This window comes from Lissotriton vulgaris, chromosome 3_1 (assembly GCF_964263255.1).
Source record: "Lissotriton vulgaris chromosome 3_1, aLisVul1.2, whole genome shotgun sequence".
NCBI lineage: Eukaryota > Metazoa > Chordata > Amphibia > Caudata > Salamandridae > Lissotriton > Lissotriton vulgaris.
The window spans coordinates 474,875,171-474,900,207 of NC_141689.1; positions in this window are offsets into that span (position 1 = coordinate 474,875,171).

The following is a 25,037-nucleotide window of genomic DNA, read 5'->3' on the forward strand; positions in this document are numbered from 1 at the left end:
TGTGTAGGATGTACATGTGTGTGTATGGTTCCTTAATGTATATTACATGTGTGTGAACGAGCTCGAGCTAGCGATTCAAGGTAACGAATTTCGTGAAGAAGTGTTTTATTTTACACCAAAGTAGAAGATGCCGTGTTTCAGTAAGTTACGATGTTTTGGGTGTTGTTGTCGTATATCAGACTCTAGATTGGCTGAGAGCCAACCTGCACCTCTAGAGGGCACTCCAAACTTTGACATATATGTCAAGCATGGATTGCCCCCGATCCTGTTTGGCACTTTATGGCACCGATATACTGCTGATAATGTGGATTTGCAATGGCCTTTGACAGGTTCATTCGAGGCAGCAAAATTGGACTATTTGCAAGATAAATTATTTGCTAAGCGTAGTCGTCAAAGCATGTTGGATTCTTTAAGAGTGTGGCAGAAGGAAGTCAGGGAACGTAAGTTGAGAGAAGAGAAGGCAGCTCTTAAAAGGTCAGCACAGACAATGGCGCAGAAAGCAAGAGAACACACAAAGAATGAGAATGAGCAACGTTTGGAGCACGCAGATAGACTTTGTAGGTTGAAAGAAAACAAAAGTTATGTAGTACGTGAGGATGAACAGGATGAGATGGAAGACATTTTGAATGCCTGACCCCCTCCTCCCCATGCCCCGCTGTCACTGTATCCTACCCTACCAACTTCTGCCCCTCCCAATGGAGTTTCGAGTTCACAAGCAAGTGCCCCGCACCAGCCTGGTGCAGCGATTTCTGCCTCCCCCTCCTCCTCGACGCCCCTCATTTCTTTACTCCCGGCCAGTTCACCTGCTCCCTCCCAATTTTCTCCAGCACTCCCTACTGTTTCCGCTAGCACCACCCCTAGTCAAGAGATGTCAACGCCGAGTAGAGGCACAGGTAGCGGACTGTTTTCCCAGGTACGGAAGTTGCTTACGCGTTCTACAGTTGGTTTGGATGAGAAAAGTATAGTAGCCAACCAGGCGTGCCAGTGGGCTAGGAATAACATTTATTCGTTTGAGGACATTTGGTCCACAATGAAAGATCTTGAGCCGTTGATGCAGCAGCACGCTTTGTGGCATATGTCAAATGTACTAATATCGCTATGGGAGCAGGGGTACGGAGGTGTGGCTCCGGCGACTTTACGAGATATACAAAGTTGAGCCTACAGAACGAACACTGGGGTGAAGGAGGTGATGCGCAGTCTACGTGCCATATTACAGTACAGAAATGAATTACCCTCTGCAGGTACACCCCATTTTCCAGGCATACACCCAATGCGTGAAGTGCACCCTATCTACCATCCCGAGATACCCGAGACGGTAGATCCGGTCACGAAGGCTGTCACTAGGAACAGGGTAGACGCACATTTCCAGGAGCAATGGGTATATACGCCATGGAAGAGAAGTGAGGTACTGGCCTTAAAGGCCCAGCTGCCAGATTCAAGAAAGAACCCAACTGCATATTATAAAGAGCTGACGGAAGCCGCGTCTTCTACAGTGATGACTTTAGCCGATATTGAGCTGTTTTTCGGGCTGTTGGTCCCAGTCGACGTGTGGCGGCAGGTGAAGGGTACAGATCATTCAGAGGAATTGGGTGGTACGTGGCAAGAGTTACAGGACTGGGACAAAGAACGTAAGCCAGGGGAAAAGCCAAAAGCTGAGATTCTGGCGTTACCGGGGCGAATAATAAAGTACATGCACACTCTCATTCCCCCGAAAAAGGTAGATTGGGACAAGTTGACTGCTTGCAAGCAGAAAAAGGATGAGGCAGTATCGGATTTCTTTACGAGGTTTGAAGAGACGTTTATGGATTTCAGTGGACAGGATGTGTCACAGGACGGAGGGTTACGACTCTTTGTTAATAGGTTTGTAATGAACTTATTACCAGAGATTTCAGCAAGGTTGCAAGCGTCGGAGAGTACGTGGACAACGTCCTCTCCCTCCGGTATTCTTAGCATGGCTCAGTATTACGAACACAGAGAAAATGAAAGTAAGGACAAGCAGGAAAAGAAGGCTAAGGATTTGAAGACGAGGGTTTTGTTACAACAGGTGTCTAGGGGACGAGGGAGAGGTGCTGCTCCGGGACGAGGAGGTGGCGGCTATGGTAGAGGCGACAGTAGAGAGAGACTGGGACCGAATCAGTGTGCAAAATGTAAGCAAGAGGGGCATTGGTGGAGGGATTGCCCTCTGTTTCAGTCGAATGCCGGTTCAGGGCGTGGTCGAGGAAGAGGTAGTGGCGATTCTGGGAGGCAGTCTGTTCGGTCAGATGGAGGCGGTAGGCCAGGAGGAAATTATTTTGATAATGGTGCAGACAGGCAACACTCCCAAAGGGGTGGTGGTCAGTATTACAACGACGACTATTCTATTGACGATTTGACAGGATTCTCCCATAACTAGGACAGCGTAGGACAGAGCGAGGGACCAGTGTCTGTGGAAGTTGATCAGAGGGGACCCTATGTCGAGGCGGACTTATTGGGGTCTCAACAAAAATTTCTAGTGGATATGGGTGCAATGAAAAGTTCAGTGGCTCATTCTCGGGTCCCTGGGGCGGCTCTGTCTGGCAAGAACAATATCTCTGTGGGTTTTTCTGGTACCCCGGTGATTAGCCCCATTTCCAAACCTCTTACACTTACGATTGGCCCTTTCACTGTAGATTCACCATTTTTGTTGACTTCGAATTGTGGAGAAAATTTACTGGGTTTAGATTTGTTGAAAAGGTTGCATGCCACCATTTATTGTTCTACGGACGGCGTGTACCTCACGCTGGGCCCAACTGTTGCTCGTCCCCTGCAATGTTTCTCTAAAGATGAACAACTACCACCTGAATTTAACGGAATACCTGACAGTTTGTGGGCCACCAATGATACAGATGTAGGAAAAATGGACATCGCCCCAGTAACAATTAAGGTTAAGGTGGGAGCGAAATTACCCAGGGTACCACAGTATAGAATACCAAAGGAGGGAGAGAAAGCTTTGTTACAAATAATACAAGATTTGATTCAGTCAGGGGTAGTGGAGGAGACAGACTCGAACATATGTAATAGCCCTATACTGCCGATCCTTAAAAGGCGGTCACCTGATACCGCAGAGAACACCCCTGATGTCTATAGGTTTGTGATTGATTTGCGTCATGTGAATAAGGTAGTGGAGCCTCAATATCCGGTGGTGTCGGACATCACTACAATATTGACAATGATCCCCCCTTCTGCCAAATATTTTTCTGTTCTGGACTGGAAGAATGCTTTCTTCAGTATTCCGGTACATGAAAATAGCCGTTATCTCTTTGGCTGGCCGAAGTTTTAGGTTTAGGAGAATTCCCCAAGGTTACACGGAAAGTCCCAGTATATATAGTCAAGCATTGAAAGCACAATTGGATGAATTAGAACTTCCACCTGGCAATGTGATGCTGCAGTACGTGGATGATATTTTGATAGCATCGACGATGAGGAAGGTTGTCGGGATGCTACGATTAAATTGCTGCATCATTTGGCCAGAAGGGGGCACAAGGTATCCCTTCCAAAATTCCAATATTGTCGAACGGAGGTCACCTACCTAGGTCACCTCCTTTCGATAGAGGGGAGAAGACTGACGCCAGAACGCATAAAAGCGATAACTAATATGAAGGTACCTAACACGCAGCGAGAGGTGCGCGCATTCTTGGGCATAACATCGTATTGTCGCCAGTGGATACCTAATTATGCATTACTAACGAAACCCCTATTGTATCTGACTACTAAAGAAGTGCGCGAACCCCTACCCTGGACCCCTGCATGTCAGGAAGCGTTTGAGTCACTAAAAACTGCTTTATGTTCTGCACCCGTTCTGGGAACACCTGATTACCAGAAGCCTTTTGTGCTTTATGTACATGAGGCGGAAGGTTGCGCGTTGTCTGTCCTAACACAGTGTTTTGGAGGGAAGCAGAGACCCTGTGCTTACTTCTCTGCGATGCTCGACAATGTGGCAAGAGCACTGCCGAGCTGTCTGAGGGCCACGGCGGCTGCTGCGGTCTCTATAAGACAATCGGCAGGGCTCGTATTGGGTTCAGACCTCACAGTAATGGTACCGCATGCTGTGGATATTTTGCTAAACAGAACACAGACGCAGCATTTAACTAGTGCTCGTCTTACCGGCTATGAGATGACCCTCTTTGCACCTCATGTGACGATAAAAAGGTGCGCCACTCTGAACCCTGCCACGTTGTTACCTATTCCAACAGATGCGAAGGATGATGACATACATGACTGTTTGTTTCGGACAGAAGAGGAGACGAAAGGGAGGGTGGATCTTATGGATAAGCCCTTCGATGATCCGGATGGGGAATTGTATGTAGATGGGTCTTGTTTCAAGTTTGCAGATGGTACATCGACGGCAGCATATGCGATAACGACATTACAGACAGTAGTGGAGACATCTAGAATACCTTACAATTCGGCCCAGGCTGCAGAAATTATAGCTTTACTGAGGGCATGTGAACTGAGTGAGGGACTGGACGTGAACATTTATACTGACAGCCAATACGCCTTTGGCGTGGCTCATAATTATGGGCGACTGTGGGCAGAACGGGGATTTTTGACTTCACATGGACAACGCATACAGCATGGTCCGCTGATATTACGACTGTTAACAGCATTGACGTTACCTAAGAGACTGGCTGTGATAAAGTGTAGCGCCCACAAGACGATAGTGGACGATGTGGGACGAGGCAATGCCTTTGCAGATCAAACGGCAAAAGAGACTGCCCGGACGAAACTACCACGGATGTTTGTGGCAGGCCCAGCTAGATGGGTACCAGATGTTAATATGTTTGCAGACACAGTACAGAGTGTAAAAAATATACTGGAGATGACAACTGAGCAAGAGTTGAGGGCTTGGAAAGATGGCGGGGGGAGACTGGACTCTGATGGGTGCTGGACGGATGTGACAGACAAAAGAAGATGGTTACTCCCGAATGCTTATGTCCCCCCCGTAGTGACAATGACACATGGTCCGGCACACATCAGTGCCAAGGGTATATGCAAACTGCTGGACCCGGTCTGGAGCAATAAAAATATCTCTAAGACGGCAACACATTTGGTCCAGCAGTGCATGGTCTGTTTGAGACACAATCCAGGGAAGGGAACGCCAGTACCAGCAGGGAACTTCGCACCTCCTTCTTTCCCTTTTGAAGTGATACAGATGGATTACATAGAAATGGAACGTGTAAATAACTTGAAATATGTCCTCGTGGTTGTATGCGCTTTTAGTAGATGGGTGGAAGCGTATGCTACTAAGGACTGCACGGCCATTTCCACTGCAAAAACATATGTAAGGGGTTACAAATATCCCAAAAGTTCCACGCGGCTTTACACCCCCAAGCCGCGGGTCTGGTGGAGCGTTTTAATGGTACTCTTAAGCTTAAGATGGCCAAAATACAAGAGAGTACAGGACTCCGCTGGCCAGATGCCCTTCCTTTAGCTTTGCTTTCCACCAGAGTCACTGTTAATTCTAAGATGAAAGTTTCGCCACATGAAGTAGTTTTTGGCCGCCCGGCCAACGTGTGGGGGGTACCGCGGCCGAAATGCTTTACAGAAGTTGAACATCCATTGCTGATAGACTACTTGTATGCCTTGACTAAAGATCTTCGTTCTATTCATCAACAGGTAGCAGACACCCTGAAGCCGTTGCCGGAGGGGCCGGGCCACAACATTCGACCAGGTGACTTTGTCCTCGTGAAAAGATATCAGCGGAAAAATTGTCTGGAGCCTCGGTGGTCGGAACCTCGCCTTGTACTATTGACAACACGCACCGCACTTCGAGTGGAGGGCAGAAAAGCGTGGACACCCGCATCGCATGTCAAGAAAGTCCCGCTGCCGTTACCCTACGACAAATGGGTAAGAGAAGGCATTGCTGATGAGGAACATGAGCAGTTACCCAGATACGTCCCCTTCTCGGATGCTTCACTGAGGGGAGAGGAGCAAGGTGAAAAGACGAACGCAAAGTCACATGCAGAACAAAGTGCTCCAACAAGCTCCGTTACTCCCGTTACTACTAGTGAAAAGGCATTAAAGGGTCCAGTTCATGCTACAGATGCACCTGTTTTGTTCACTGACCCTGAAGTGCGAGGGAGCACTCGCTATAATCTGCGGCCCCGAAAAAGGTGAAAGTGTACTGGACTGAACACTGGAAGAAGGGCTTAGTGGAGATTCTGTTATGAAAGAAGATTTAGTGGTAGGGATGGACTTGTAAGAGCCCTGGTGTTTAGCCGAAGATTCTGTTCTATGAGACTATAGAGTGGTGTGGGGCCCAGATTAAGTGCTCCTCTGTTACAATTGCTGTGTGTCAAGCGACGTGGGATTAAGGTATGGACGGTAAAAGCCTGCCTGTGAGGCTTTGAAGGACACAGGGAGAAGATCCCTTTTCAGGGTTGAAGAACCCCTCTGGCCGGTTTTAGGACTGTCTGGGACTATTTTTTTTAGAGTATCTTTTCCATTTTTTAATATATTTTTGCAATTTTTTTTAATATGCACCCTTTTGGCTGCCCCATCCCTGATGAGGAGCAGCCCTTTGCGGCTCCTCGAAGACCTTTGCCTGCTTCCCCCTGGTTGGCCCTTTCCCGGAGGGGAAAAATAGTACTCCTTATCATAGTGCTCATTGCTTTTCTGGTGGCTCTTGGTATATTGTTTTTCTTGGATAAAGCTTATCCCGTACATGTGTTTGCACCCACACCTACTGCTGTTCCTGAACATAACATTATTACTGTGGATTATGGTGAACGAATGCTTAGACGAGGTTACAAAGAAAATGTTTTTATAAAGACTTTGCACCATGCTCATGCAACTACTAATATGACTGACTGTTGGGTTTGTGGGCTTCTGCCTTCTGCTACTTACAAAAAGGATAGATTTCTAGCTCTTCCATTGACACCTGTGAATAGTTGTGTGGGATGGTATACTCTCATAGGTCTCGTCAAATATTTTCAACAGCCAGATTTTCTGACTCCACGACTGCAAGATAGAGGTTCGACAATGACAATGCGAGTTCGCCCTATGCCCCCCTCTTCCCTTGGACGGTTGTATACTGACGGACGCTTTGATCAGACATTTATAGAGACATGTGAGAAAAAGGTGGGACGGTTTTTGACTCCAAATGATACTGACAAAGTTAGAGACAGTTTTTTTACAGCTGAATTCCTCCCTGTCCTATAGACACCCACCAAAAGGAAATGGTAGTGTTAAGTCTTTAATACCCTTGGCTGTAGTGGGTCCGTCACCATTTTTTTTGTATAGAGGGTAGGGGCCCCATTAAGGTTGGCAATAGTTCTTGTAACGTAACAGCATCAATACGTTTACCCCTTAGTCCATCTTTGGTTACTCCCCCCAGCATTTATTTTGTGTGCGGGGATAATGGGTACTTATGGTTGCCTGAAGGTTGGGGTGGGATATGCTACCTAGCTTATATGATTCCACCGGTGTATGTGGCACCTTCTGACTATCACAAGACTCATCGTAGGTTTCCCAGTTCACCAGAACAGCGTAAAAGGAGGGAGCTCCAGGTCGATGATGTAGACCAGACAGACACTTCCCTACAACAATGGACTGATTTTTCTAAAGGTCTTTTGCCTTTCTGGGGTCCGATATTTAACAGTAGGGCCATTCGACGACTGTCCAGGGTTATGGAGAAGGTAGTACTTACTGAAGAAGACATTGCGACTAACATGTCTGTTGAGATTCAGGCTATGAGATTATTTACGATCCAGAATAGGATGGTGCTTGACGTCATCCTGGCTGATAGGGGCGGGGCCTGTCGCGTCATCGGAACGTCTTGTTGTATATATATTCCAGACTCAGCTCCGACAGTTAATTTAGCAGTACAGAAGCTCCATAGATTAGCGACTGAACTTCATCAGGATAAAGGGACATGGTCATTAAAAGGATGGCTCTGGGGTGTTTTCTCTTCCTGGGGTTGGAAAATATTGATGGGTTTAGTTGGTGTGGTGAGCGTACTACTGACATGTTGCCTCTGTGTATACTGCCTTCCCCCATGCTGCTCAATGTGTGCTACAAATTTGCGACCACACAAGAAGGTGTCTAGTCAATATACTGTCTCCACTGTTGCTGAACTTCCTGATGCACATTGGATAATGCTCATTGAAGATGATATCTTTGAATAAGTATGATGCTCTGCTCTGCCCCTAGAATGGTTGTACAAGGCTCTACCTTTTGGCAAATAAACGCTCCGTTGCAGTTAGCCAATGATGCTAAAAGGAGGGTCTGATAGAATTCACTTTATGATGCCCCACCCATCTCTAATTTTCCCATGTGAGTTAGCATCATGTGACTAACTGCTGAATTACCTATATGCACGTGTTTGCATTACTCTTGCTTGCTACATGATTATTCGAATATATGTGTAATGATATCAGTTTCCTTAGCTTAGCTCGTGTGCCTCCATTTTGTATATCTCCCTGTATCTACGAGTCGCACTCGCTCATATGCCCCTCCCGTAGGAATAGAGAATTTGACTAAGACAGCAGTTTTCGTTTCTCAGCTAACTGTGGCCGAAACTAACAAGTCTCTTATCAGTACTGTTCTCATGCACCAGAGACGCTGAGGCTTAGCTCCGCGGCCTTGAGCAAAAGATAGCGATGTATCCCTTGCAGGTGCAGATGCCTTCTATATGAGGACATTGTTCCTCTGTCTGGGTTTCAGTAATTTTCCAGAAGGGGCGTACCCCAATGTACTGTACTGCATTATAATGTATTGCTGTGATGATGTGAGTCAGTCCTCTCGTCGCACTCTTAGGAGTGAGGTCGGACAGGGCCCTCTCATATGAGTGTGTGTGGCCTAATAAAAGACTATTGTTTATTCTTCTCCACTGTCCGGCTGACTTTCTACAGAGTTACTATAGGTGAGTGCGGTAAGTCACTCGAGTGGATTTGAGCCACGCTTATCAGTTGAATCCATCCCCGTTCTTTAGCCCACTCTGCCACCCCAGTTCAGACATGGCTATATGCAAATCAGTCTGACCCTGTGCCTCATGGGAAACGTCTCATCAAGGCATTCCTGCTTTACCAAGGAGAAACATGGCGGGAAATGAAGGGGGCTCTCGTGGCTCCACGATCCGCATTGTGCCCAAAGGCCTGGCCCAGCGAGGCACTGTGCACGAAATACCTGCATGCACAAGGCTTCTGAAGGTAAGGGGGTGGCGGGCCCTCGAGCATGCCTGGCGGGCTTCTTAACAGTCCCCGATGCTCTATGCAGGCTCACTGCACACAGCGAACTGAAAGAAGCAAGCGCTTGTTTAACTTCGTTACCCTGAAAATGAAAACAATGCTCGTTTTTTTCTAGTAAACGTTGGATTACACTGGAGTGATATGTGTGTGAGCTTTTAGACCGCCCCTCCTTTCCTCCGGGTTCATGACGTGCCCTTTCGGCTCCCCCTGCCTTCTATTCCTGCTGCGGAGGATAGGGGCGGCCGCTCCGTCTGGGGTCAGTGAAAAGTTGCACTGGGCCGATGAGCGGCGTGAAGTGTTTTCGGATGGCGCATTGTGCAGTTGCCCCCTTCCGTGTGTAACTCGTTCGCCCGAAGCACGCACGCCTGTCCTGTTGGTATTTCAGCCCCCCAGAGAAGCGTGCATCACTGCCACATACGCAAGGGCGCCTGCTGTGTGTACGTCTGAAGCCGAGGTTGCGTGACGCAGCTCATTTTGAAGCCAAGGTGTGCTCAAAGCAAGTCTGAACAAACACAACCCACCCCCGAGGCAGGGACAGTCACACTAACGCCAGTTGTGTTTGAACAGCAGGATGGATTAAGGACGCCTTGTACCCAGAACTGGACTTTCCGTTAACAACTGTGCACTGCAAGGGCACCTGTGTACCCGCCATTACTCTGTCATCAAAAACGATGTAGGGTTTAAGGATGTCATAACAACAAATTCGCTGAGTGACGATAATAATGGAAACTAAACCTAATGACCTTTGACCCGAATCGAACATCTGAACACATTGGACGCGGATGAGATAAAGTGACCCCGTGGCATCTGATCAAGATGACATCATGAGAAATAAGTGACATGATCGAGGCGCATGACCTTTGCACACAATAGCCAGCCCCAACTGCACACAATAGCCAGCCCCAACCTCACAAGCACACCTCTTCTTGAGCGAACACATCTGTGCAATACAGTCAGAGCTCCCAGCTGCAGCTTTTGGAGAGTGGTTTGTCTTTCTGTTTTTGCTCAAGTAGCTGGTGTTTGCCTCTAGAATGGATCGGTTATAGATGTAGGCTGTTATACGATAACTCAGGTGAAGATGTAGGCTATAATGCATGCTAAGATTTTGATAACACCCAATAAATAATCTATGGGTCTCTAGGAACAGGATCATAGGCCAGGGCCTGCAGAGTGGAGAGAACAGACATGGTCAGACGTGTCCTGTTAATGGCCTTATCACAGGTATGGTCAGTACCAAGACAAGCAGTCACATTTGCCAGAGACTGCGCAGGGAATTTGTAGGTAGGCTGTGCTTCATATACCCAGTCTTGTGTCTATGGCTCTTTATCATGCACTACTCTAGTGCAAAATATGTGTTGCACGAATATTGCAATAATGGTTATACTATCAGCAAAGTCACACTTTATAAAAGCAGATAAAATGTACATATTAAGCTTAGCCTTAGTGGGAATCTCACCTGTCATAAAGTCGTACGAGAAACCTAGGATTAGTATGTATGTGGAGTGGTGGAGTGGTGTGGCTCACTGGTTAGAGGCGGCAGACCCGTAAGCAGAGAATTGCCCGGGACCAGGGATCAATTCCCGACGCGGCAGGGTCGTGGACCAGGGTGAAACGGACTCGATAATTCTCGCCTCTGTGCCTACTCTAACCAGGGAACACACTCGGCAACTCTGGGCTTTAAGCTTGCCTCATCTCTACAACGGCCCCCCACAGACGCCGGGGATGCCTGGTTTCACCTTGGAGATACCCAGAAAGGGACCATCTCACAGGGAAAACCAGGACGGGTTCCCCAGCGGTCTTCAGCGCCAGGATACTCCTTGGAGTCACAGTGCGCTTTACAAGTACACCTACATTTACATTTACATTTACATGTATGAGATACTCCTAAAGTGCTAACAAAACCTAAAGGCAGCAGAGCCCAACACACACAGAGCCCAACACACACACACACACAGAGCCACACACACACACAATGTGTGTGTGTGTGGGGCTCTCTGTGTGTGTGGCTCTCTGTGTGTGTCTCTCTGTGGGTGTGGCTCTGTGTGTGTGTGTGTGGCTCTGTGTGTGTGTGGCTCTGTGTGTGTGTGGCTCTGTGTGTGTGGCTCTGTGTGTGTGTGTGTGTGTGTGTGTGTGTGGCTCTGTGTCCGCTAATACTCTCTACTACTCTCTAATGATCACCTATTGCCATTGTAAATGACAATACCATTTATTTATGTTTTTAAAAAAATAAAAAATTAAAAAAAATGCCATTTGCAATGCCAATAGCTCTAACTTTAACAAAGCTGAGACCATTGCATTGTAAATGCTTGTTTGCACTTTTACCGATGGTGCCACGGCAAGAGAAACAATTTGTGTTTGACATGTACAATTGTATTAATTGCCATATTCTGAAGCATTGAGCCACATCAGAAGTAAATGACATCTAGAACACTATGCTTGAGGATAGGGTCAAACAAGGAGTTTTGTGCCCCATGCCATGTCCGCTGACTAGATTGCCCCACATCTGCAGGATAGTTTCTGTTAAAAGTGATTGACTACTTTGGAAGCAAACAGGGATGACTACTCCCAGAATGTAATAGTATGTTAAAAATAAGCCAGGGTTGAATCTCTTGTGTGATGCTTGCCACACATGAACTGAACTGGCAACTCTATCTCTAACACCACGCGATGCAGTGAAAGTTGTGACTCGGGGGATCCCTTGCAGCATGTCCTCACCTATGAGCCAACTGTACCCTAGTTAGAGATGGTGGTACCCACATATGTTGTGGAGGAGAAGAACCGGTGAAGCGACTCCTGCAGTTGGAAAGTATTCTTACCTTAGACTGACAGTCTCCAACTCACATCTCCATCCTCCTTCCAAGTTACCTGTGGGAAATGTACAGTCATTGGATAATTTAACTGTGTAAGGTATTACCTATATTTCAAGCTCTATTATTTTTTTATAATGTGATTAGCATTTTGTTGTAAAATAATTTTGTGATTTGCTCCTTTGTGTTTTAAGCAAGTATGGGCAAGAACTCACTCTGATAAGCACCTTATTCCTAACAGCCTACACAGGGCTTGAGCTCTCTGGAGACAGAAGTGAATGACCAGGAGTTGGCTCTTAACCAGGAGTTGAAAGCCAAGTATTGGAACAATAGTACTATGATTTAACAACCTCTGCGAACAATGAACAATAGAGTGAGCACAGGAAAGGCTAAGTAATACCTGATGTGAAAAATAACAACAAAGAACAGAGTGTAACTATATGTCATAGCCAGAGTCCTCGAGTTAAAAGAAGCATAGCGGTGCTTATACTCTGCTTTATGTAAGGAGGTAAAACCCGATAGATAAATAACTGGTCCTCCAGGCACTATCCTCCTGAATAATATTACCAGATAAAGATGATGCATAATGTGTGCCATCACGGGAACGGAGCACACATTCATGTCTATGTATTCACCCCAACATTTTCCTGGTAGAAATGTAGGGGCATATTATCAAGGGGGTTTATCTCCGCTTTTTTGGCTTTAAAAGCCAAGAAAGCGGAGATAAAATTATCTCCCTATTACCAAGCTGTCGCTAACACCAGTTAGTGACAGCTAATAGGAGATAGCGACCATCTTGGGCCCCGCTTTGCATGTCAGTGATATTTATCACTAATGACATGCAAAGTGGGCGTGCCAAGATGTTAGCGACTGAAAACAGTCCCTAACATCGCTATCTCCTATTACCAACTTTTGGAGATATTCGCGCTAAGCGCGAATATCTCCAAAAGCTAACACCTGCCCTGAGCAGTTCTTAGCCATGTTATCCAATGGGAGGTGCATAACATGGCTAAGAGCATTTGCTCGATAATGCATGAATATCGCTGACTTTTCAGCGATATTCATGCATTGCGGCCGTTTTTTATCGCATTTGCGATAAACCTTGCTAATAGCAAGGTTTATCTGCGATAAAAATCGCCGATGTGCGGCGATAATTTTTGTCTCTAAACAAGTTAGAGACAAAAATTATCGCTAGTTGTTGGTAATATGCCCCGTAGTCTTCTTTTCGCTTGATCTCTTGTACCACAGCAGGAGCAGGACTTTGGTTAAAGTTAAAAAATGTGCCCACTTTGCTGTCAAAGAAATGTAAATTTAAACAACGATTTTCATGGTAGAAGAATTAGGAGCAGTTTATCTTAGGAAGTTGTCTGACACTTGAACTGTTCTCTTTGAAGGAACAGCAAGAGCTGAAATAAAACTGGAACATTTCAAAGGCTCTTTAGAGCTATTCTCCAGATGAAATCATCAAAGGTCATTTGGGGGTGCTGCAGCCACCCTGGCCTAGCCCCTCCTCTCCCTGTGGTTCTGTATCCTTCTATCCTGGGTCTTGTGTTTACTTTTCTTTCACTGCCAGTTGTGCTTGGTGTTGCAACTGCCATCTGCTTGCAGTGGACGACGCCCCACTAAGAACTTTCCTTCAAATAATGGCTGCCAAGCCACACTTACAGCAGAGCTGCCGCTGTTGAACATACTCCAGTTGGTTCTCCCGGTGGGGTTGGGGTTGCAGTTGGTTCTTCCGTCGGGGTTGCAGTTGGTTCTACCGGTGGGGTTGCAGTTGGTTCTCCCGGTGGGGTTGCAGTTGGTTCTCCCGGTGGGGTTGCGGTTGGTTCTCCCGGTTGGGTCGCAGTTGGTTCTCCCGGTGGGGTTGGGGTTGTAGTTGGTTCTTCCAATGGGGTTGGAGTTGCAGTTTGGGTTTTCCGGTGGGGTTGCAGTTGGTTCTTCCGGTGGGGTTGACGTTGGTTCTCCCGGTGGGGTTGCAATTGGTTCTTCCGGTGGGGTTGCAGTTGGGTCTCCTGGTGGGGTTGCAGTTGGTTCTTCCGCTGGGGTTGGGGTTGCAGTTGGTTCTTCCGCTGGGGTTGCAGTTGGTACTTCCGGTGGGGTTGGGGTTGCAGTTGGGGTTACAGTTGGTTCTTCCGGTGGGGTTGCAGTTGGTTCTTCCTGTGGGGTTGGGGTTGCAGTTGGTTCTTTCAGTGGGGTTGGGGTTGCCTCGGTTCTAGGCTCCTCCAATGCATCTATCTCTCTGGTCGTCTTGCGAGGTCTTCTTGCTTCCACTCCGGTTACAGTAAGCTCAGGTGTGTTCATCGTGTGTGTTTCTACTCTCTAGTGAAATGGTCCCAGTCCTTTCTGTCTAACTCCATTACGAGTGCAGGACCAGTAGCTAGTGTGCCTATGGAATTCTAGTGGGACTGTGGTCTGGTAATGCTGCTTCCTCTTCGCGGACCCTTGGAATCCCTCTAACACTCCTTACCCCCGCCAAAAGCCTTCCAAAAAAGCAAATTAGCTGTAGTTCCATCATTACTGCTAGACCGAGAACACTGAGTGCTGAACAGAGGATGAATGAAGCTGTTATTGCCATGCAACCTCCCAGGAATTTGGTGTTTCAATAGAATCCATATTCGTACATCAGCGGCTGCCAGATCTTATGATGGCTTCTAATGTCTTCAGTGGTAATGAGAATGACAGCCATACTGGCCAACGTTCTACGTCCCATTTGTAGGCTGGTTCGTCCACATCGCATGGTGTAGGCAGCTATGAGTTTTTGTGCTTGTGTCATCACCTGTTCCTTCTTTGCTCCTGGTATCGACTGTTCTCCTTCTTTCACTCATGTTATCAGTTGTGCTGTGTTTTTTTTGCCCATGCCATCACTTGTTCTCCTCTGACCATGCTATCTCAGCAGTTCTCTTTCTGTTGCTCATATTGTCAGCTGTTCTCTTTCAGCCCCAACCACACCTCTGCGAACAATGAACAATAGAGTGAGCACAGGAAAGGCTAAGTAATACCTGATGTGAAAAATAACAACAAAGAACAGAGTGTAACTATATGTCATAGCCAGAGTCCTCGAGTTAAAAGAAGCATAGCGGTGCTTATACTCTGCTTTATGTAAGGAGGTAAAACCCGATAGATAAATAACTGGTCCTCCAGGCACTATCCTCCTGAATAATATTACCAGATAAAGATGATGCATAATGTGTGCCATCACGGGAACGGAGCACACATTCATGTCTATGTATTCACCCCAACATTTTCCTGGTAGAAATGTAGGGGCATATTATCAAGGGGGTTTATCTCCGCTTTTTTGGCTTTAAAAGCCAAGAAAGCGGAGATAAAATTATCTCCCTATTACCAAGCTGTCGCTAACACCAGTTAGTGACAGCTAATAGGAGATAGCGACCATCTTGGGCCCCGCTTTGCATGTCAGTGATATTTATCACTAATGACATGCAAAGTGGGCGTGCCAAGATGTTAGCGACTGAAAACAGTCCCTAACATCGCTATCTCCTATTACCAACTTTTGGAGATATTCGCGCTAAGCGCGAATATCTCCAAAAGCTAACACCTGCCCTGAGCAGTTCTTAGCCATGTTATCCAATGGGAGGTGCATAACATGGCTAAGAGCATTTGCTCGATAATGCATGAATATCGCTGACTTTTCAGCGATATTCATGCATTGCGGCCGTTTTTTATCGCATTTGCGATAAACCTTGCTAATAGCAAGGTTTATCTGCGATAAAAATCGCCGATGTGCGGCGATAATTTTTGTCTCTAAACAAGTTAGAGACAAAAATTATCGCTAGTTGTTGGTAATATGCCCCGTAGTCTTCTTTTCGCTTGATCTCTTGTACCACAGCAGGAGCAGGACTTTGGTTAAAGTTAAAAAATGTGCCCACTTTGCTGTCAAAGAAATGTAAATTTAAACAACGATTTTCATGGTAGAAGAATTAGGAGCAGTTTATCTTAGGAAGTTGTCTGACACTTGAACTGTTCTCTTTGAAGGAACAGCAAGAGCTGAAATAAAACTGGAACATTTCAAAGGCTCTTTAGAGCTATTCTCCAGATGAAATCATCAAAGGTCATTTGGGGGTGCTGCAGCCACCCTGGCCTAGCCCCTCCTCTCCCTGTGGTTCTGTATCCTTCTATCCTGGGTCTTGTGTTTACTTTTCTTTCACTGCCAGTTGTGCTTGGTGTTGCAACTGCCATCTGCTTGCAGTGGACGACGCCCCACTAAGAACTTTCCTTCAAATAATGGCTGCCAAGCCACACTTACAGCAGAGCTGCCGCTGTTGAACATACTCCAGTTGGTTCTCCCGGTGGGGTTGGGGTTGCAGTTGGTTCTTCCGTCGGGGTTGCAGTTGGTTCTACCGGTGGGGTTGCAGTTGGTTCTCCCGTGGGGTTGCAGTTGGTTCTCCCGGTGGGGTTGCGGTTGGTTCTCCCGGTTGGGTCGCAGTTGGTTCTCCCGGTGGGGTTGGGGTTGTAGTTGGTTCTTCCAATGGGGTTGGAGTTGCAGTTTGGGTTTTCCGGTGGGGTTGCAGTTGGTTCTTCCGGTGGGGTTGACGTTGGTTCTCCCGGTGGGGTTGCAATTGGTTCTTCCGGTGGGGTTGCAGTTGGTTCTACCGGTGGGGTTGCAGTTGGTTCTCCCGGTGGGGTTGCAGTTGGTTCTCCCGGTGGGGTTGCGGTTGGTTCTCCCGGTTGGGTCGCAGTTGGTTCTCCCGGTGGGGTTGGGGTTGTAGTTGGTTCTTCCAATGGGGTTGGAGTTGCAGTTTGGGTTTTCCGGTGGGGTTGCAGTTGGTTCTTCCGGTGGGGTTGACGTTGGTTCTCCCGGTGGGGTTGCAATTGGTTCTTCCGGTGGGGTTGCAGTTGGGTCTCCTGGTGGGGTTGCAGTTGGTTCTTCCGCTGGGGTTGGGGTTGCAGTTGGTTCTTCCACTGGGGTTGCAGTTGGTACTTCCGGTGGGGTTGGGGTTGCAGTTGGGGTTACAGTTGGTTCTTCCGGTGGGGTTGCAGTTGGTTCTTCCTGTGGGGTTGCAGTTGGTTCTTCCTGTGGGGTTGGGGTTGCAGTTGGTTCTTTCAGTGGGGTTGGGGTTGCCTCGGTTCTAGGCTCCTCCAATGCATCTATGTCTCTGGTCGTCTTGCGAGGTCTTCTTGCTTCCACTCCGGTTACAGTAAGCTCAGGTGTGTTCATCGTGTGTGTTTCTACTCTCTAGTGAAATGGTCCCAGTCCTTTCTGTCTAACTCCATTACGAGTGCAGGACCAGTAGCTAGTGTGCCTATGGAATTCTAGTGGGACTGTGGTCTGGTAATGCTGCTTCCTCTTCGCGGACCCTTGGAATCCCTCTAACACTCCTTACCCCCGCCAAAAGCCTTCCAAAAAAGCAAATTAGCTGTAGTTCCATCATTACTGCTAGACCGAGAACACTGAGTGCTGAACAGAGGATGAATGAAGCTGTTATTGCCATGCAACCTCCCAGGAATTTGGTGTTTCAATAGAATCCATATTCGTACATCAGCGGCTGCCAGATCTTATGATGGCTTCTAATGTCTTCAGTGGTAATGAGAATGACAGCCATACTGGCCAACGTTCTACGTCCCATTTGTAGGCTGGTTCGTCCACATCGCATGGTGTAGGCAGCTATGAGTTTTTGTGCTTGTGTCATCACCTGTTCCTTCTTTGCTCCTGGTATCGACTGTTCTCCTTCTTTCACTCATGTTATCAGTTGTGCTGTGTTTTTTTTGCCCATGCCATCACTTGTTCTCCTCTGACCATGCTATCTCAGCAGTTCTCTTTCTGTTGCTCATATTGTCAGCTGTTCTCTTTCCATTTTCTTTTTAAATTATCCTAAATATCTAAATACATACATCAGTCAAGAAATACAGTCGCTTCAACAAATGTGCTTTACTAGGCACTTCTTCCTACAAAAATAATTCAAACATTTGTATACTTACCGTTACTGTCCTTTACTAAACCGCAATGTCTCAGAGTGGAAGGCCTCTCCCAGACTAAAACGTCTCCCAGGGCTCCAAATAAATCTTGTAGACTCATTAAAGATCTAAAATGTCTGTCTACTTCTAATTTTGATAACCCATTTGCAAACTGTCCTCGCCTTTGACAGATAAATGCATAAGGCTTTCAAAACATGTAACCCATTTAAGACCTTGATTATTCTTCTTGACTATTTTATTTTCAACCTCTAACAACGGTCGCCCTTTGCTTCTGGTTTATTCCCAATTTCTGCTCATTCAACTTGCACTGGAACAGTGACAAAGACCCCACAGTGGCTGCACTCAGTAACCTTCTCAGGGACCAGTAGCGGTCAGTGGTGGGAGTGCAGCCGGGCGGTGACGTGGGGCGGGGGAGGGGCAGGGTGGGGGTTAGTAAACTATGAAATACGGCCAAATACAGGTAAGCAAACATAAAAATAAATAAAACTAATTTTGTTGCGCGCACTGCATCGATTTTGGCGATGCAGTGCATGCAACGAAATTTGTTTTGTTTATTTTTATAATTACTTACCTGTATTTGGCCGTATTCCGTAGTTTACTACCCCAACCCTGCCACTCCCCCGCCCCACGTCACCACCCGGCAGCACTCCCACCACCGACCGCTACTGTCAGGGACATCGACATGATTCAAGCATGCAAAGGTCCAACTCACAACAAAGGTGCCACATTTGACCATATCATCGATAAACCAGAATCAGTAAACATGCTAGACAGCATCCTAACAGACTGGTCGGACTTCCCACCGTCCCCCTCCACCAAATCCTTTTCCAAATCTCCGCACTAGAAACTAAAATCAAGGGTCCAACGAGAAGGGTAAAAATGTGGGAACGAGATTACAGCCGCATAAACAGAACAGAACTGGTGGGTCTATGCCAAACCTCCTTGGCACTTTGGATGGACAAAACATCTGTTCAAGAACTGGTGCACCTTACAGCAGCAGTATGACTGAAAAGGTCACATCTATATTCAAGGATTTCACCCCAAATTCCAATAACACTGAATCATTCAATCCACAATCAATCCTGAATTCTACAGCTCTAACGGAATTCACTAAGATACATTCACAACACATCCATAAACTAATTCTGTCAATTAAATCTGGTTCCCCATTGGACCCCTGTCACCCCTCTATACTCAACACTATTCCAGATATCATTACTTTACCACTGACACACATCTGTAACATCATGTTTTCAACAGGTTCATACCCAACCATCTGGAAAAACACTATAATTAAGCCTCTTCTTAAAAAACCATCCCTTGATCCTTTACTACCTTCTAGCTACCGTCCTATCGCATCTCTGCCGTTCCCAGCTAAGATCTTTGAATCTGTCATGAACAAACAACTGTCTGATTACATTCAAATTAACGACCTATTAGATGACACCCAGTTCGGTTTCCGACAAGGTCATGGAACAGAAACTGCCTTGATTAAGGCGGCAGATGAAATAAGAACCACGATGGATAACGGAGGACAGGCTGTCCTGATTTTGCTGGATCTATCGGCGGCTTTCGACACGGTCGATCACTCTACCTTGATCGGCCGTGTCGAGGCCATCGGTATTAAACACAAAGCCAGAGATCTTATTAAATCTTTCCTGGCTGACAGCAAACAGGCAGTTAAGCTAGGTACATTCACTTCTCCTACCTTCAGCCTTCCTTGTGGAGTTCCGCAGGGTTCCTCGCTAAGTCCGACCCTTTTCAATATCTATGTTTCGGACTTAGCGAGGGTAATAAAAGCCTACAACATCAACTTAACAACATACGCTGACGATACCCAGCTGGTGCTATCCATACACAAAAACGGTCCCAAGATAGCAGCAAACTTCAAAGATGGCATGAGGGCCATTAGCAGTTGGATGGCCTCCAACTGTCTAAAACTTAATTCATCAAAAACGGAAGTCATGCTCTTTGGTAGGATTCAGCCTCTGTGGTCTCCCTTATGGTGGCCGGAGGAAATGGGAAATCCACCTCAACCAGTCAGTAAAGTCAGAAACCTGGGAGTAATATTTGATGATAAACTCCTTTTCCATCATCACGTGAACGCTGTAGTATCATCATCATTCAACATCTTAAGGAAAATAAAGAAACTTCTCCCATATCTTCCTACAACTACAGGAAAAACACTAATATCAACACTGGTGTTTTCACGCACTGACTACTGCAATGCCCTCTTCCTCAATGCACAAAAAAAGGTCATCTCCAAACTTCAAATGATACAAAATGCCTCAGCCAGAGTTTTATTGGGCATTCCAAAATTTAGCTCTGTCTCTAGACATTTGGACCAACTGCACTGGCTTCCGGTCAGAAGTCGCACGAAATTCAAGGCCCTTTGTATTGTCTACAAGGCAATAAATAATGTGGACCTAAATTCCTTAGGAGTTCACTCAAGCCTTTGGCAACTTCCAGAACGCTTCGTTCCAACACTGCTCATCTGCTGCATGTACCCAGAACAAGGAAAGTTAACTGGGGAGACAGATGTTTTACCATTGCAGCCGCAAAATTATGGAACTACCTTCCTTTTAATATAAAATCCAGTCCAACGCTGATCATTTTTAGAAAGCAGCTAAAGACTTGGCTGTTTTCTCAATGATATGATTACTCATAAACCATTCTAAATACTGCCTCAGAGACCTATTTTATTGGTATTAGCTTTAGCCCTCAGCGCCGAGACACCTAAGGGTAATTGCAGCGCTTTAAAAATCGCATAAATAAATAAATAAATAAATAAATAAATATGACCAACACAGAACAGAAGGCTGCTCTATTACATGAGTGAAGAACCAGCCCAGAAAACTCTTTGACATAATAAAACAACAATCAGGAAAACTTGCAGAACCCACAATTGCAAAAAACCTGAGAGACACCTGTAACTCCTTCTCCACTTTCTTTAAAGATAAAATCGTGGGGGGCATGTTCAAATGGCACCCAAAAGAAATCGATCGCTCAGAGTTCTTCCACCCACCAGTTGTTTGAGGAGGAAGCCGACCTCCCCCGGGCCCTCTACCATTGAAAATGCTCCTGAGCTGCTAGCCACTTCTGTGTCACTGGTGGCATTTGGCGGCGCGTATTCCTCCTCTGGAGAAATCAGTGGGGTGCGGCCCTGTGGCTGTGCTGCCAAGATGGTGGGCACCGCGAGCTGCAGAATCTGGTGGCCTGGATGTACGGCGTCTGATGAGGGGATGCACCTTGTCACCTCCTGGCTTTGTGGACAACGGGCGTCCTTCTCACAGCTTGTGATCCCTGCTGGTGCTCACCTGATCACCCGTGGCTCAGGCGCTACCGTGCTCATTCACGCGGTGCTGGCCTCCACCTACTGTCGAGGCCAAATGACTACAGCGGTAAGTGGCGGTGCAGCATATGGCGATGGTCCATCCATAGTGGACCTTCTGCGGCCCCTTTCGACTGCTGGGTCGGCTGGTTCTACTGTCCTGTGGCCCCGCTTTGTTCAGGACCTGTGGACTGAATTAGTTCATCATTAGTGCTACCTTCACTGGAGCTGACGTGAGGTTCGCAACTGGCCTGGCGTGACCTGGTGGGCTCGTGCATTCCTGCGGCCCCCAAACACGCAGCTTAACGATAAGCTACCTCTCTGGGCTAACTTCCCCTGCACCTCAACAGTCCAGCAGTTGGTTCCCCACAAGTGGGGGGAGCCTCGTTGAGAACCGGATAGAGTAGTGGCCGACCCAGTGGGTTCCCCATAAGGACAAAGGAAGCAGGGCCACCCTGATTCCTCCACCCTTCCCTCAGGGAGCAGGCTGTACCACAGTGTGTGCTCTTCGCCATTGATGGGCCTCTCATGCTATTCTGCTGCCCTGTGCACCCAAAGTGCTCTCCAGGCCTCACTGCTGCACTTTCACCCTGCTTGCCGCCCCGATCCAGAGAAGTGGGTGCCCCCAATCAGAGTCACGCACAACATAGTGGGGACTGTGAGAGGCACATCTGTCCTCCCGGTGCCAGAGCATGGGGGCTTCTGGCCTGTGTGGCCTGTGACGCGGAGCTTCCTTCTCCCAGGGCACTACCCTCGACGCGACACTGGCGCATTCTCTTGCTATGCACGACCCTGGTAGAGCCCTGGGCCCTGACTAGTTGAATCCTGGTGTCAGTACGTGTGTCCGACATTCCTGGGCCACCTGTCTTCAGGCTATCATGACTTCCTAACGTAACGTGAAAAAGGACTCTACGCTTTCGGATCTGTTCAACAAGACACTAGCGAAAAAGTCTGAACAGGTCAGGGAGACATTTCCGACCCTGCCACCACCAGATGAACTGGCGGCAAGAGGCCTGCAGGGTGGCGAGGCCCCTGTCCCAAGGGCGTTTCTGTAGCAATGGCTTGGGATCTTATGGAAAGACTTCACAGCCCTTAAACAGGATATAGCGACAGAGGTGAAGGACCTTTGACAAGATCAAGGTGATCTGGGTCAAAGAGTGCACTCCCTAGAACAAACCCACAACTGCAGGGAAGAGGAATTAGATGGACACCAACAGTAGCTCCTCGAGCTATGAAATAAGAATGTGGAGCTCCGTTGCCAACTGGAGGACCACGAAAACAGATCAAGCCGCTCCAACATTTGCATAAAAGGGTTGCCCTTACAAGTGGTACCCGCAAACTATAAGCCTTTGTCACCCGTCTTTTCCGCTATGTGGACCCAGAGCTTTCAGACCAAGAAATCATCCTTGACCGTACTCATAGAGCGGGATGCCCAGCCAATACTCCTGGCCAAGCACAGGACATTCTCACGTGCCCACAGTACTATAAGCAAAAAGAGGTTATCATGAATGTGGTGCGTGATAAATCTGCAATTGACTTTGAGGGACTAAAACTGTGGCTTTACCAAGACCTGTCTCTGATAACTCTACAGCATCAGAAGGTCCTTAAACCTTTAACAGACCTTCTATGAGAGAAAAGAAACAGGTACAAATGGGGGCACATCTTCTGGCTCCAGTTTGTCTGGAACAACGAGACGCAGAGCATCCGAACCTTAGAAGAATCCTGGTCACTGCTGGATATGATGGCAATGCTCGGAGACTCCCAGGCCCAGTTCCCCTCGCAGGACCAAGCTTTCGCTGCTGCGGACCTGCGCTGCTCGGCTCTCCCAAGAAAGAAGTGGCTGAGCATGCCCTCTGCAACCGAGAGCCTCAACAAACGGGCTACTCTGCTCTAACAGTTACAGCGTCATGATAAAGCCACAGAGGCAGAAAGTGACCACTGAGGACTGTGCAGGCCGGATTTTGTTCTACATATGATCCACTGGCCAGCAAGCTTAAGAAGGAGCCTGACTTTTTCACTTTTTGAAAACAGTTTCAACACCTAGGGCGGCTCCCTCCCCCCTTCCCTGTTGCTGATCCACTGCGGCGGAGTTCCACAGTTGCTTCGAGTCAGAGATTAGAGACCCTCGTGCCCGAAGACATGGACCCAGACGGGTAAACTTCCCTGTTAAATTGTTCTCTGTTTCCTTTTCCTTTTTCCCCCCTGACGATCTATTCTCATAATCCAGCCACCACATAGAAGTGGCCTATGTCGGGAATTTATGTATATTTTAGGCCACACTTGGCCTCCTTCTGGCCACCAACCTCCACCTATAGATGATAACTATCCTTAGCGTCAACGCAGGGGCCGAATGCACCAGTGAAGCGCCTTACAATCCTGTCCTTACTCATGGATGCTAAGTGCTATATTTGCCTCCTGCAGGAGACTCATCCTCTCAAAACCCACTGGAAGCGTTTGTGCTCCTGGTGGTTTGACTGTCAGTATTTCTCCTCTGGGGCAGTGAACAAAGCGGGGTTGGCAATTCTTCTAGCGACCCACTTTTCAGGGTGGATGACCCAAACTCATACTGAATAGCCTGGCAGGCTTCATTGAGTATTGATCTGAAAGGTCAAGGGCTTTCATTAGCGAATCTCTAAGCACCCAACGGACATGAACAAGCCTTTCTGAGAGATGTGTTGGGGCCTCATCACCCCAGACATAGATAATATTGTAGGGAGGGATGTCAACATAGTGGTCATTTCACAGAGGGATAGATCTATTCTATACAATGACCAAGGCAGACTGGCACCCTCACATCTACAATGGTTAGCAGACCCTGGCTTGACGGACATATGGCGACATACACACCAAACCACTACAGTCTCCATGTTCATTTTGGCGGTGCACCAGTCATATGGTCGCATCAACTTTTTTCTAACTTCCCCTTGTATTACATGGGCGACGATGGCAGTGGATATTGATGTAGCTGCCCTCTCTGACCACTCCCCTGTAACCCTCTGGCACCTCAATGTAAAGCTTCTTACTTATGAACATGTACCCCCCGGGATCACAACCACTATCACCTCATGCTTGAAGACTAATGACTTCACAACTCTTGAAGGAAACCTGAAAGGCGGTTTTGTGGGGACAATTAATTGCTACAGCAGCTCGCTTCAATAAAGACAGGCATGACCTGCGATCCGAACTGAAATCTAAAGTCAAGCAGTTAGAGGACTCCCATAAGCATTCTGGCTCGCTTGCGATCCCACGTCAATTAACCGCGGCTCACATGCAATTGAACGCACTAGATTTGTACAGGGCAGAATATGCTCTTTAATGGATAAAGCAGAAATATTATGCAGGAGGGAACAAAGCGGGCCGCTTGCTAGCTCACCACCTATGTGCCCAGGCTGTGCACCACATGAATGAATGAACTGACATTTCTGATGGCACCCCAAAGTACCAGGAAGAGTTGATTGCTCAAGAATTTGAAAGATTCTATGCAGACTGACATTTCTTCCCTTGACAGAGATATTACTTCAAATGAGGTCCTTGTGGCCATTCATCATTTGCAACCGGATAAGGCCCAGACTTTAATAAAGCCTTTGGCAGGTTGCCGGTCCCTATATTGGTGCGGTTATACAATGCCTTCAGTACCACTGGCACACTAACGGAAATGATGCAGCTTGCCACGTTCATGTGATTCCCAAGACTGGTGAAGACCCTAAGCACTGTTCCTCCTACTGCCCCATTTCTTTACTAAATGTAGACTTCCAAACC